Source organism: Globicephala melas, chromosome 10 (assembly GCF_963455315.2).
Source record: "Globicephala melas chromosome 10, mGloMel1.2, whole genome shotgun sequence".
Taxonomy (NCBI): Eukaryota; Metazoa; Chordata; class Mammalia; order Artiodactyla; family Delphinidae; genus Globicephala; species Globicephala melas.
In genome coordinates this window covers 64,246,328-64,256,319 of record NC_083323.1, presented here as the reverse complement: position 1 = coordinate 64,256,319, position 9,992 = coordinate 64,246,328, and positions in this window count along the sequence as shown.

Sequence of the window (9,992 nt, the reverse complement as noted above, 5' to 3'; positions counted from 1 at the left end):
AATACCAGGCACACTAATTTTTCCTACTCCACTGAGGTATCATGAGCATTAAATTAAATAAAGCACTAAGCAAGTTGTCTGAGGTGTAGCGAGCACTCAATAAATGTCAGACATTATTCCTTTGTTTTTTGTCTTAATATTATGGATTTGCTTAGGATGCTGAGTTCTTCCACGTGGTGAACTTATTTCTCGTTAACTTTCCTAGACTCTGAAATAGTCCTTTCTCCAACTTACCTACCCTCCTACTGTCACTTCCCCTGCTTTGGCATCAAAATGAGACTCCAGGAAGTTAAACTAAAATCTCCCCAGGCAGATGGGAAGCCTGTCCATGTCCTTATAAGTTCTTGAGCTGCCAGAACAATCTATACGATTTCTCAGTAATTCCGTACAGTACCACATTCTTCTCCTTGTCTTCAGTGTCTTCCTGATATCTGATTTCAATTCCTTTCACTGGGCTCATGCTCATTCATTCTTCAATGAGGATAGGGAATAACTGGCTTTTATCTTTAACTCTATGATAATAGCCGAAAACTCTCCAACCCCCTTCTTATCCACACAGAAGAATCTTAATTGGCTTGTCCCTCCTTTCTCTCTTTCTGTCATTCATACTCATTTCAAAACTTTTTAGGCTATACTATCAATAAAAAAGCCAACATTCAAGAAGCATCAGCATTAAAACATTTAAAACTTACAAGGGCAGGGGCTTCCTTGGTGGCGCAGTGGTTGAGGGTCCGCCTGCCGATGCAGGGGACACGGGTTCATGCCCCGGTCTGGGAAGATCCCACATGCCGCGGAGCGGCTGGGCCCGTGAGTCTTGGCCGCTGAGCCTGCGCGTCCAGAGCCTGTGCTCTGCAATGGGAGAGGCCACAACAGTGAGAGGCCCACGTACTGCAAAAAAAAAAAAAAAAAAAAAAAAGAACTTACGAAAGCAATAATTTACATAAATAACCTTTCATAAACTTTTAAAATAATCTTGGACAACTGAGGCACATTTTATCATTCAAACAAAACTCAAAAGGAGAAAAGAAAATACTCTCCAATCTGCTAGCTGAAGTCTGCAACTCTACGTCAGAGCTTTATTCTATCAGAATAAATCCCTGTTGGAATGCAGATTCCTCCAAAAAGATGCAAACATTCTGAGAGAGACAACGCCTTAGACCTGGGTTTTGCAACCTATAATCCACAGCATACTAGTTCTATGGGATGTTAACAGATATGTTTATACCAGAAAAAAAAAGTTCCGTGATCAAATAAGGTTGGAAAATGCTGGGAAATAGCTCACTGTAGATGACAAGGTTGCGAATGATCTGGCCCCTTCCTGCCCCTCAAATCTCACCTGGTACCACTCTTCTTCTCTCTGGTCTAGGGCACCTGTCTTCCATCTTTCAGACCCAAACATGCAAAAGCTCACTCCAGCCTCAGTACCTTTGCATTTGCTAGTCCCTCTGCCAGGGATGCTCTTCCCAGCTTTTCACATAGCTGGCTTCTTCTGACTACTCATTCAGATCTTGGTTCAAATGTCACATTTGACCATGCCATTAACATTCTTCATAACGATCTTTAACACTATCTGAAATTACTAGTGTTACTTGTGTATTATTTGCTCCACCAATTAAAATGAGAAACCATATCTATCCTATTCATAACTATAGCTCTGGTGCCTAGAAAAACATGTGGCACACTGTGGAAACTCAATAAATATTTGAACGAATGAAGGAACCAACATTAAATAGGCTTTTTCAACACAAGACTTCTCAGGGCCTTTCATGCATGAATCTGTATTGGAGCTCTTCAAGCAGGAGACGTAGTGTTCAGGCTTTTCCAAACCGAAGTGTTCCCTGGAGCACTGAGTGGAAAATTTTTTTATTGCTTATACTTTTGGAGATACTGCTTTAGGTTTTTTTTTTTTTTTTTTTAAGAGATTGCAAGTTCTAGAAGGAGGAAATATTTTTTGGGGGGGCTGCGTTGGGTCTTCGTTGCCACGTGGGCTTTCTTTAGTTGCGGCGAGAGGGGGCTACTCTTCATTGCGTTGTATGGGCTTCTCATTGCGGTGGCTTAGCTTGTTGCAGAGCACGTGCTCTAGGCACGCGGGCTTCAGTAGTTGTGGCTCTCGGGCTCTAGAGCGCAGGCTCAGTAGTTGTGGCGCACGGGCTTAGTTGCTCCGTGGCATGTGGGATTTTCCCGGACCACGGCTTGAACCCGTGTCCCCTGCATTGGCAGGTGGATTCTTAACCACTGCGCCACCAGGGAAGCCCTGCTTTAGGTTTTATGAATGACTTTATACCTAAATGAATTTTAGATTGTCTGAAAGCTAGTTTAGAGGATTGCAGAGTCAAGATGATCCATGAAGGTATAAATAGAGAAAAGATGTATAGATAATGGGAGTGGGGATGAAAAAGGTATCTGAAGTAGTAGATGGAGACCTTTGCCCAAGGTTGACCCCCAACATCTAGATCATTAGATCTCTCTTAGGATATGTCTTTGAATTAAGAACTTGCTCAGCCCAGATGTACCTACCGCTGGCCTCACTTGCTTCTACTGAAGCTTTATTTATAAACAGAAAGGTTGGGCTTCCCTGGTGGCGCAGTGGTTGAGAGTCCGCCTGCTGATGTAGGGGACACGGGTTCGTGCCCCGGTCCGGGAAGATCCCACATGCCGCGGAGCGGCTGGGCCCGTGAGCCATGGCCACTGAACCTGCGCCTCTGGAGCCTGTGCTCTGCAACGGGAGAGGCCACAACAGTGAGAGGCCCGCGCACTGCAAAAAAAACCCAACAAAACAAAACAGAAAGATTGCCAACCTGAATAAAAACAAAGTTACACACACACACACAAACACAACTTCAATAAATGTTCCAAATTATATCCTATCAGCTAAATTAGAATGTAACTAGCAAGGATGTTATTTTGCAACTAACAAGGATCCTCGTGCCTACGACACTATGGCTGTTAATTATCTGAATGTCCCAGTCATTGCTTTCTTGCTGCGTCCATGAAGGGCTGAGGTCAAGGCAGATGGGAAAGTACCAGGGAGATGGTTTTGTTCACATTCTATCTTCTGGAGAGAAAATATTGAAACGTCCTTGAAAATGTCTTTCTGAACTTCTTGACTACTTTCATCTGAGTAGCAGACAGATGAACTGGGAGATGAGAAGGGCATGGCGGTGGGGAGGAGGAGAGGAAGCTGTTACCTGGGGGATTAAAATAACACGGTTCATCGTCATCTTGGATGAACTGTAAATGGGTTCAATACTTTAATTTGCTTGGAAAATGGTTTTGTTAACCGCTTCTAAATTGGCTTACTAGTTCAGAGAAGAGAAAATGATCTTTATGGAAATCAGGCCCCAGTTAAACTGTGTACTAGCTGCAGAAGTATTATTATTGAGCTTGAAATGCAGGTACCATAAAATTTTTTCTCTGGAAGGAGTTATAAGTAACTGTTAACGGAGACAACATTTGGAGAGAGGTTCCTCTACGAACTTAGGGTCTGAAACTTAGGTTGGGTGAGGGTTGCATAGAGTGAGATTTTTACCTTTCCTCTAATCTTTCTGTTCAGTTTCTGTGTTTACTATATCTGTGCATTACACTTATTAGGTTTTTTTAAGTGTCAATGCATCAGAAGAATGCATTTCCCTAATCGGGTTACCTCTCTCCATCTTGGTACCTGGGGCTGGGGTAGGAAGAACAGGAAACTGGAAACATGTGAGAAGAATCAGAAAAGGCCAACTTAGAAGCCCTGCAGGAGGAGCTTGTGCCCTGACTCTGTCCTTTGTGGCCTGGCCTCTTGACCCCGGCCCTTTGAGAGAGGGAATGACAGCTGGGCTTACAAAATTTAGGACGAATTTCTTGAATTGGTTCTTTTAACGAATAGACTATGCACTTTGCTGGGAAACAAAGGTATCAAACATTAATTCTCGACCCCTTGGTGTAGTAAATGAGTGCTGAGTCTGAAACTTCCAAATCAAGTTTGAGGAAGAAGGAGAAATAAGAGAAAGGGGAAAAGTAGGAACAGGAACAGGAGGAGGAGGGAGAAACTTGTTTTAAAAAAATGAAGTGGTCCTAGTGTCCTCAATATCTTTATAGAGATGTAATCCTTCAGACTAGGTGACTTTTCAGGTGCTAGACATTATGTCCCTTATAGCCTCTACCTCTGCCTTCCTGCCTTCCTTCCTTCCTCCCTCCCTCTCTCTCTCCCTCTCTCCCTCTCTTCCTTCCTTCCTACCTGTCTTTTAATAAGTGTTTATTGAGCACCTACTAAGTGGGAGGCATTGGTGCAACAGAAGATACAAAGATGAGTAAGACATGGTTCCTATTCTCAAACTGCTCATTAATATTGAATACAATGAGATAAGAGGTTGAATGGAGGACCAGTGATGTGCTAGGAGAGCAGTTAATTCTGAGTGAATTAACCAGGAAGACTTTACAGTGGTGGTAGCATTTGAACTAAGGACAGAAAGTGTGGCGAGCAGAATTTTAAGATGGATGGTATTACTCCTATGATTATATGGCAAAAGGGAAATTGTCCATATGGGCCTAATCTAATCACACGAGCCTTTAAAGCAAAGGATTTTATCTAGCTGGTGTCAGAAGAGTAATGCAGAGAGATCTGAAGCATGAGGAGGGCTCAACATGCCATTGCTGCTTTGCAGATAGAGAAACCACAGGGGAAGGGATGAGGATGGATTAAAGAAGCTAAAAGAGACTCCTGGCTGACAGCCAGCCAGGACCCCAGGACCTCAGTCCTTCAACCATGAGGTAATGAATTCTCCCAAAAGCCTGAATGAACCTGGAAGCAGATTCTTCCCCAGAACCTCCAGATCTGAGCCCACCCTGGCCAACACTTTGATTTTGGCCTTGTGAGACTTTCAGTAGAGACCTCAGTGGAGCCTGCCTGGACTCCTGACCTATAGAACAGTGAGATCATAAATGGGTGTTGTTTTAAGCCATTACCTATGTGATACTCATTACACAGCAATAAAAATCTCAAAGAGAAGCATTTTCTATTCAGAGGGAAAAGCCCAGAGACTTAGGGGGAGAGCAAGTAGCTTGGAAATGTGGGGTGCCTGAGTGCACAGGCAGTAGCCTGGAAGTCTACAAAGCTGAGTTTGAGTCAGACCAGGAAAGTCATTGAATGTCACGCATGTCGAGGAGTTTGGGCTTTATCTTGAGCACCACATTCTACCTTCCCTTCCCTCCTACCAGCTCCATCATCTCCTGACCAACACGGAAATACTTCTCTTATTTGACTAGTGTCTGGGATGTCCATACAATTTTTTAATGCATCTGTCTTTCTTTTCTCTTCTTTCCTTTCCTGTTTAATATCCACCTGCATCATCCCTGCTCTTCACTCTGGCACTGTTTCCCTTCAGGTAGGAAGACGCCCAGGAGTCCTGCCTGATGATGGCCAGAAGAGGACACAGTTGTACGGCCATAGCCTTGACAATGTCCACCAGTGTCCACCACCAGGCCCTTTTGAAAGGACTGGCTGATGGTGAGAGGGAGTAGAATCTTCTCAAATGGAAGGAACAGAGTGGATCAGAGCCTGGGTGTCTCATATAGGAAGTAATGGAAGAATTATGGGCAGGGAGGCTCTGCGACTGACCCAAGGATCCTATTAGCCAAAGAAGTGCTGTCTGTTTAGGAAATGGAAGAGGTGAGGTGTGTCCATCAGAGTCCCAGCTGGAAATATAATTTTCCCAGAAGAGACTTTGAAGAAAGGTCATTGACAGATGTGTGGGCAAGGTTAAGGGAACAAAAATGGAGTATAGGAGTGACAGGAAATCATTACCACCTCAACCTCAATGGTCCTAAGGATAAGAAAAAAGTAACCAGTGCCCAATGAGAGCTGGAGCCATGGAGAATGGGCCGCCTGGATGAAACAGTAGTCATGGAGGCATGGAACTATTACCAAAGAATTAGTTTTGAAGCAAGGAGGAGCAGGGAGAAGTACCTAATCTCTCTCTCCTCCCTCTGACCCCCTGAAAGTGCCTCCCCTAGCTGGATCCTATCAGAAACCAGTCAGCAAGGGAGCCCAGGAAGATGTGGTCCAGAGCTGTCATCCTCCTGGGGCACAGAACAGGGCAGAGAAAGGTGGGCAATGGATCTGGGAGAGGGGTGGAAATGAAGAACAGAAAATCATCAACATGTCAGGGAAGCAAGAGGCTCATTGGCCTTGCCACGATGCTGACTTTGCCGTGACCTGGGCCACGTATGGCCTCAACGTGACTGCTTTTAACCCTGGGACCCTCGCTATGGCTCTACTCTTGCTGGTGGGATCCAGAGGAGGGATGATCTGAAAGGGGAAAGACCCCATGACAGCCAAGCCCCCATGTTGGCCCTCCCGTTCAGAGACCCTCTATGAGTGCAGTCACCTCCCATATGAGGAGAGAGTTTGGGGGAGTGAACACAGGGGTATCATATGTCATTGTGGGAGCTTCTAGCCCAAGGACATTAGGGATTTTCCAGAGATTGCAGCCTGAACTATTCAGGGTCTACATACTCAGAGTGGTGGGAAACCATGCTTAGAGCTGTGGGCTGGACTGACCATTTGTGCCAGGGCTATAAAGCTGTGTTTTGGAGAGAGAGGGGCAGCAAAGAGATGGCACAGGGGAAGGATGTGGTTAAGTCTTTCTTTAAGAGCACAGCTTGTTATCTTTTGGGTCAAGAAAATTATAGGGGATTGATAAATTTACTAGAACAGCAAGAATCACACTGTTTTAATGTTTTCAGCTTTAAATAAGGACATTCTTCTCCTAAAATATCCTCCTTGGGCTTAGAATGATCCTAGGAAGGTTTCTGACCATCCAGAGACTTTAAAATTAATTCTGATGAAGAGCCACAGTCAGTACTATTAGGACAGATGGAGTCCTTAAGTGACCCAAATCCCACTACACGCACTCCGGGCTGCCTTGTCCAGTTTGGACAACCCCCTGCTCCCTCTCAGCATTTGGCTCAGAAAGGTTAAGCATTATCTCAGCATTATCTCAGCAAAGGTTAAGCATTATCTCAGAAAGGTTAAGCATTCCAGCCTAATCCCACAGCTGAGCCAGCCCCCAACAAGCTTCAGGGGAAGCTTCTCCAGCCCTGTGGGACTTTAAGGACCAGGTCCGCGATGGAAGCACCATATGAAGGGCCAGGGAAGGCGTGAGGCCCAAGAGAGGACTCACCTTTTAGCTGAGTCCAGTCTCCCCTTCCTCCAGATGATTCTGTGTGACCTGGCCCCCTGGCTCTGGGTCTGGACACCGGGCCCTCTCCCTCAACCTCAAGCAGCTGGTCAGGGCAGTTCTTCCCAGGAACATGGCCTATTTACTCTACCCCGTGGCCCAAATTCCCTCTTGAGCCCAGAGAAAGTCCCCACAGCAGAGGTCTGGACCCAAACTTGCACAATCAGGCCCTCTTCCCTGGGTCCCCAGACACAGAGGACAGGCCAAGATGGGGTTGGGAGGCCTGGGTCAGCGTGACCAGTGGGGAGGGTGGAAGCTGAGCCCGAGACCAAGCTGCCCCATGGTATTTGCCGCCTGCCTGAGGCCACAAGCGAGACACATTTGGAGGCGTCACATCCTCTGCCGTCCAGACCCCCATGGCTCCCCAGGGACTCCCGGAGCCCATGAGCTTGGCATGAAGCCTTCAGCCAGACTTTGGACCCATTAAGCGCAGGCTGGAAAGATGGGTGGGGGGACTGGGGCTGGGCGGAGTCGGCAGCCACCATCAGATCCTCCCTGGTTTGATGTCCAAAGGCGAACTAAGGGCCAGATGTGACTTCGAGTTTATTAGCTTATAGTGAAGCAAGAGAAAACCACTGTAAGCAAGCGATCCAAAGTTGGGGATCTCTGGGTACCATCAGTACCTCCAGCCTCACTCTGACCGCTGACTCCAGGCCCCAAGGCCCCCAGGGCTGAGCACCAGGTGCAAGGGTGCTTTCCCTGTTAACGAGCCAGCTCGCAATTTCCTAGACTTGCTTTGTTAGGTTCCGGTCCCCACCACACACACACACACACACACACACACACACACACACACCACCACACACACACACACATATACATACACACACACACCACACCACACACACCACACACACACATACACACACACACACATACACACACACACCACCACACACACCACACACACACACACAACACCACACACACCACACACACACACATATACACATACACACACACATACACACACATATACACACACATACCCCCCACATACACACACATATACACACATACACACACACACACCACCGCACACACACAAACACAGACACACAACATCACACACACACACACCACACACACCACACACACACACACACATACACAGACACACAACATCACACACACACACAACACCACACACACCACACACACATACACACATACACACACATACACACACACAACACCACACACACCACATACACACACACACACACAACACCACACACACACATACACACACATACACACACACATACACAGATACACAACACCACACATACACAGACACACACAACACCACACACACACACACACCCTAGCCCAATTACACACCTCACGTGCCATGGCGGTAATCAGTAATGTGACCAATTACTCTCGCTGCATGTGCCGGAGGGACCCACCCGTACACCCGCCGCTGAGATACTTTCTTCCAGAGCTGTTTTCCTCCTCTGAGTGGGGCTGACATCTGGGTGCTCTCCAGGAATTCCGTGTCCCCTCCGCTCCCGACGACTCCTCTCTCCATCCGCACCACAGGAATCAGGGCCCAAGGCAAGTCAAGGGGGGCAGAGAGCACTTCCAAGAGCCTGCAGACAAACCTTGAGTCTGTCTCAGCCGAGCAAGTAGGCGACACAGGGGCCTGCACAGAGTCCGTGGAAAGATTTGGGTTTGTGCTGAGCTGCCTGAGACACATACCCTATGCCGTGGGCTGTGTTCTTGCTACCCTGCTTCTGGGCCTAGAGTGCCATCCTTATCTAGATCTGTCCATCCAAGTCAGTCTTGACCAGCTGATGCCAGGTGGCTTGGTGATATCTGGGTGTGCTTGGGGACGACCCAAGTGAGAAAATGTCCCCATTCCTGGGGTCGATGAGAGGGCCAAGGAGCTTGCTGGGGTTCAGCACAGGTGGAAGCTTTGATCTCTCAGCTTAATCAGAAGAATATGTCATAGAGGTGTGTCCACCCACAAGGTTGCTCCCTTTTATCCCATCCTTGAGTACTGAAAACTCGGATGATTGACCATAGCACATTGTTTAGGACTTGTATCATTTTGGGTCATTGATTGGTGTGAACATACATTTTTAATGGGGTTGCTTGGTCCCTAACACAGGTTATAGTTTCTGAGAACCCTCTTGTTACCAAGAAAACCTGGCCCCTTCCATTGTTTCCTTCCAGCAGGAAGCCTTTCAAACAATGGAATTCACCGCCTGCCCCCGCCCCCTGTAGGGTCTCTGATGAGCTGGTCTTCAGATCCTGCCAGTTCAGCGAAGGTTAGATGGTAGCCGTGACCCTGATGATACTTATATAAAGTCCCCTTCAATACACCCACCCCCAGCATCTGCCACCCCTGTCTCCCTGTGTCCCTGCGAATCACCTGGCAACTGATCAGGCCCTAAGACAGCCCCCCTTCTGGGCAGAAGGTACTGTGGGTTGTGAAAGTTTAGGTGACCTTTTGCTCACAGGTCTCTTGGGGCCTCCTCTGACTTGCCCACATCACGTCCCACAGATTCCTGATGTGCTGCACGCACTTCAGGGCCCTTGCCGTCTACCTTGCAGGGCTTCCCCAGACCACAGACTCTCAGGCAGCCTCCAGTCCCCAGCCCCTAAGCCTCGAGGGTGGGACTTTCAGGAACAACGCCAACCCCCCAACTCAAGCTCAGCTTGAGGTCTGACCTCAGGTTGGGTGGGGAGAGAGCCTGGACACTCCAAGCCCAACCCTCTTGTGGGACCCACAACTGAGTAAACATTAGTGCTTCTTATGTCTCC